At 39.0% G+C, this 6,000-nt stretch overlaps 1 non-coding gene across 1 annotated transcript; it reads left to right on the plus strand.

Moving 5' to 3' along the window:
* The first annotated feature begins 5,646 nt into the window (after positions 1 to 5,646).
* On the plus strand, positions 5,647 to 5,753 carry LOC120098742 (U6 spliceosomal RNA). Its single transcript, XR_005497152.1, has one exon. It is a non-coding gene; the product is annotated as a U6 spliceosomal RNA (small nuclear RNA).
* The last annotated feature ends 247 nt before the right edge of the window (positions 5,754 to 6,000 follow it).

Raw genomic sequence — 6,000 nt, forward strand, 5'->3', positions numbered from 1 at the left:
ACTTCATTAATTTACCATTCACTCAACATGTATTTTTTATTACTCTCAAATGCTGAATATTCTCTAGTTATGAAATTCATGCACAGCAAAGCCAACTGGGGACTAACATAGAAGGATAATTTAGATATAATTATGAAATAAGCTATTAAAATGTAGTTCTCCCAGAGGAACATTCCTCCATTGTTGGTGGGATTGCAGACTGGTACAACCATTCTGGAAATCAGTCTGGAGGTTCCTCAGAAAATTGGACATTGAACTGCCTGAGGATCCAGCTATACCTCTCTTGGGCATATACCCAAAAGATGCCCCAACATATAACAAAGACACGTGCTCCACTATGTTCATAGCAGCCTTATTTATAATAGCCAGAAGCTGGAAAGAACCCAGATGCCCTTCAACAGAGGAATGGATACAGAAAATGTGGTACATCTACACAATGGAATATTACTCAGCTATCAAAAACAATGCCTTTATGAAATTCATAGACAAATGGATGGAACTGGAAAACATCATCCTGAGTGAGGTAACCCAATCACAGAAAAACACACATGGTATGCATTCATTGATAAGTGGCTATTAGCCCAAATGCTCGAATTACCCTAGATGCACAGAACACATGAAACTCAAGACAGATGATCAAATTGCGAATGCTTCACTCCTTCTTTAAAAGGGGAACAAGAATACCCTTGGCAGGGAATAGAGAGGCAAAGATTAAAACAGACACAGAAGGAACACCCATTCAGAGCCTGCCCCACATGTGGCCCATACATATACAGCCACCCAATAAGATAAGATGGATGAAGCAAAGAAGTGCAGGCCAACAGGAGCCTGATGTAGATTTCTCCTGAGAGACACAGCCAGAATACAGCAAATACAGAGGCGAATGCCAGCAGCAAACCACTGAACTGAGAACAGGACCCCCATTGAAGGAATCAGAGAAAGGACTGGAAGAGCTTGAAGGGGCTCGAGACCCCATATGAACAACAATGCCAAGCAACCAGAGCTTCCAGGGACTAAGCCACTACCTAAAGACTATACATGGACTGACCCTGAACTCTGACCTCATAGGTAGCAATGAATAGCCTAGTAAGAGCACCAGTGGAAGGGGAAACCCTTGGTCCTGCTAAGACTGAACCCCCAGTGAATGTGATTGTTGGGGGAAGGGTGGCAATGGGGGGAGGATGGGGAGGGGAACACCCATAAAGAAGGGGAGGGGGAGGGTTAGGGGGATATTTGCCCAGAAACCGGGAAAGGGAATAACGATCGAAATGCAAATAAGAAATACTCAAGTTAAAAAAAAATGTAGTTCTCCCAATTTTATCATAATATACTTCTGTAAGTGAGAGCTGATGTTAACATTGTGAATGCCAGAGGATATTTCCTAATTCACTCAGTTCACTGTTGCCCTTATCAGGGGTCTATTATTAATGACATATATAAGGTAGGTTTTTCTAGAGGAATCGTAATTATAACAAGCTACAGAGGTAAAAATATTCTCAAGGAAGAGATTATTCTATAGAGAACTGCTTGTAAACTGGCTGAACACACAAATGGAAAGTGTTTCAGAGAGGACCCCTCTTCACATACCTTTTTACCAATGATAGGAGAATTGGAAGAGAATAGTGAATATTTAAATCAACCACATACAGGGGAGAACATCCTGGTCATGGAAGTGGCCGTGTTATGAAAAGGCAGATGGGGGCTGGAGAGATGGCTCAGTGGTTAAGAGCACTGACTGCTCTTCCACAGGTCCTGAGTTCAATTCCCAGCAACCACATGGTGGCTCACAACCATCTGTAATGGGATCCGATGCCCTCCTCTGGTGTGTCTGAAGACAGCTACAGTGTACTCATATAAATAAAATAAATCTTTAAAAAAAAAAGAAAAGAAAAGGCAGATGAAGGCAGAGCAGTATACACGTGATCCTCTCTGAGCAATTCTGGGAAACCATCTCTAGCCAGTCAGAAGGGAAAGTAAGAGAGCCACCCATGCCACCCAGAGATGAAGACCTGCCTGTGCTGTGTCTTCCCATTGCACTAGAGTCCCATTACCATAAGTCTGTCCACTGCCTCTGGCTCCCACCTGGTCTTGAACAGGCTGGTTTCTACAGTTCTGACCAATAGAATAGAGGATATCAATCAGCAGGGTCACCAGGTTGGTTAGGTGGCCGTCCAATATCATGAAAACTACAGAGTCAACGTTCATATTCTTGGCTAGCCACAGAAAACTACTGTGGGTGTCTGCTCCTGTCTGGAATAGAAACACATTTGTTGTTTCCCTTAGCATGCTCTCCAGCCATTTCTTAGAGTCAGACATGTGCACACCTAACAAACACATCTGTTAATGTTCCACAGAGATAAGATAGACACTCCAGTTCCTGGAGTGATTAATTTAGGAGAGACTCCCATGAATGTCCTTTTGCAAGGATGATGATATCTTTTAAATGAATAATATGTTGTATTCACTTAGTTGTGACAAGGACAAAATTGAAACTCATTTTTCCCATTGAAGTGATTGCCTTTACAACCAGATCCCAGCTGCTTTGGAGTTCAACCACAGTGGTCTTTGCATCATATAATGTCTGTAACTTGGGAATTGGAAATCAACTTGTGAATACATCATTTTTTATTTTTTATAAAGCCTCTGTTTTAATGTTTCCTAGAAACCTGGCTATTTTTGTATTTTTAGCTTCAGTTTATTCTGTGCCATATCTGTGGGTATATGATTTCTGCTTCTGCTTTGGCCAAGTAATGTGATTCTTTTGAAGCCTTTGAGACTACCTACAACACAATTACTAAAATATGCACCACAGCAGCTCAGTGATGATTTGTCTAGGGTAATTCTTCATATGGGTCATTTCCCAACTTGGGGATGGCAAAAAACTTCTATTTTCAAAAACAGTATATTAATATAGTAAGTTTCATTGAAAACCTTATGAAAAGTAGTAGCAGTACACATGGATTTACTAGGCTCTCATTAGCTGTACAGTGTATATTTATACTAGGAGCATCTGATGGGACTGCAGAACATACTGGAGGGGGAGGAGCCTGCCCACAGGGTAATTTATAATTTCACAGAAAAAATAGGTAATTCCTGGAAAGAGAGATAGAGATTTGCTGAGAATGAGGCTTGTGCAAGGCACTCACAATCCAATATTGTAGGCATTCACAGAAGATCTTGTCATAACCAAGGTATACAATGGGAAAGAGAGGCCACTGGAGAGGAATCCTGTTCATCATTCCTGTCAAAGGGTAATTTTCCTATTAGAATAATTTGGGTTATGTAAAGTTAAATAGATTTACATAATTTACCCGTAGTTTAAATTCTCTTTCTAATGCTGCCAATACTTTTGATGCTAGGTGCATGGTCAATATTATCCCTGAATTATTACAAACAGGCCTTTTTTAGTGGTCTACCACCCATGTTTTTATAAATCTGAAGCAGACTCACTTCAGGAAGATCATGCGCTATTTAGCTTGTTGACTCCTGATAATACATGCTTCTGGGAAAAAAATTCAGGTATTCCCACTGACAAGACAGGCATTTTACCAAATGAAATATCTCCCTAGTCCTACTACAAGTTCTTAATACCTTAAATATTTGTCATTGGTCAAAATCCAGAGAATAACATATAGTAGGCCCTTCTATTGAAGAGAAGGTCAAAAGGTTTAATAGCCTATATTATTATAAGATCGTAAAAAAGCAAAGTTTAAAAATACTTTAATTAATGTAGAAAAATATGGGTGGTAGACCACTAAAAAAGCCTGTTAATAGTAATTCACACAGGAAAGACTAAAGGGAGACAACCATGGAGATAGGAAACCTAGGGAAGAGATCAGGAGTCATAGATGCAAGGAACACCATCAGAATTCAAGAGATAGAAGAGAGAAACTCAGGAGCAGAAGATACCACAGAAAACATCGACACAACTGTCAAAGATAATGCAAAATGGAAAAAGCTTCTAGCCCAAAACATACAGGAAATCCAGGACACAATGAGAAGATCAAACCTAAAGATAACAGGTATAGAAGGAAGTGAAGACTCCCAACTTAAAGAGCCAATAAATATCTTCAGCAAAATCATAGAAGAAAACTTCCCTAACCTAAAGAAAGAGATGACCATAAACATACAAGAAGCCTACAGAACTCCAAATAGATTGGACTAGAAAAGAAACTCCTCCCATCACATAATAGCCAAAACACCAAATGCACAAAACAAAGAATATTAAAAGCTGTAAGGGGAAAAAGTCAAATAACATATACAGGCAGACCTATCAGAATTACACCAGACTTCTCACCAGAGACTATGAAAGCCAGAAGATCCTGGACAGATGTCATACAGACCCTAAGAGAACACAAATGCCAGCCCAGGCTACTATATTCATCAAAACTTTCAATTAACATAGAGAAACCAAGATATTCCATGACAAAACCAAATTTACACAATATCTTTCTACAAATCCAGCCCTACAAAGGATAATAAATGCCAAAGCCCAACACAAGGAGGTAAACTACACCCTAGAAAAAGCAAGAAAGTAATCTCCTTGCAACAAAACAAAGAGAAAAAAAGCACTCAAACATAACCTCACATCTAAATACGAATATAACAGAAAGCAACACTTTTCCTTAATATCTCTCAACATCAATGGACTCAACTCCCAATAAAAAGACACAGATTAACAGACTGAATACGTAAAGAGGACTCACCATTTTGCTGACTACAGGAAACACACCTCAAAAACAAAAACAGACACTACCTCAGAGTGAAAGGCTGGAAAACCACTTTCCAAACAAATGGTCTGAAGAAGCAAGCTGGAGTAGCCATTCTATTAACAAATAAAATTGACTTTCAACCAAAAGTCATCAAAAAAAAAAAAAGAAAAGACACTTCATATTCATCAAAGGAAAAATCCACCAAGATGAACTCTCAATCCTAAATAACTATGCTCCAAATACAAGGGCACCTACATATATAAAAGAAACCTTACTAAAACTCAAAACACAGATTGCACCTCACACAATAATAGTAGGAGATTTCAACACCCTACTCTCATCAATGGACAGATCATGGAAACAGAAATTAAAGCGAGACATAGAATAACAGAAGTTATCAACCAAATAGGCTTAATGGATATTTATAGAACATTTCATCCTAAAACAAAACAATACACCTTCTCAGCACCTCATGGTACCTTTTCCAAAACTGACCATATAATCAGTCACAAAACAGGCCTCAACAGATATGAAAAAAAGAAATAATCCCATGCATCCTATCAGGTCACCATGGACTAATGCTGGTCTTCAATAAAAATAAGGGAAGAACACCCACATATACATGGAAGTTGAACAATGCTCTACTCAATAATAACTTGGTCAAGAAAGAAATAAAGAAATTAAAGACTTCTTGAAATTTAATGAAAATGAAGGTACAACATACCCAAACTTATAGGACACAGTGAAAGCTGTGCTAAGAGGAAAACTCATAGTTCTGAGTGCCTGCAAAAAGAAACAGGAGAGAGCATAAGTCAGCAGCTTAACAGCATACCTAAAAGCTCTAGAACAAAAAGAAAATACACCCAGGAGGAGTAGGAGGCAGGAAATAATCAAACTCAGAGCTGAAATCAACCAAGTAGAAAGAAAAAGGACCGTGCTCGCTTTGGAAGCACATATACTAAAATTGGAACGATACAGAGAAGATTAGCATGGCCCCTGCGCAAGGATGACAGGCAAATTCGTGAAACGTTCCATATTTTTAATCTGCAGGAAATGGACAATTTCCTAGACAGATACCAGGTACCAAAGTTAAATCAGGAACAGATAAACCATTTAAACAACCCCATAACTCCTAAAGAAATAGAAGCAGTCATTAAAGGTCTCCCAACCAAAAAGAGCCCAGGTCCAGATGGGTTCAGTGCAGAATTCTATTAGACCTTCATAGAAGACCTCATACCAATACTATCCAAAATAGTCCACAAAATTGAAACAGATGGAGCGCTACTGA

The sequence above is a fragment of the Rattus norvegicus genome, chromosome 19 (assembly GCF_036323735.1).
Source record: "Rattus norvegicus strain BN/NHsdMcwi chromosome 19, GRCr8, whole genome shotgun sequence".
Taxonomy (NCBI): Eukaryota; Metazoa; Chordata; class Mammalia; order Rodentia; family Muridae; genus Rattus; species Rattus norvegicus.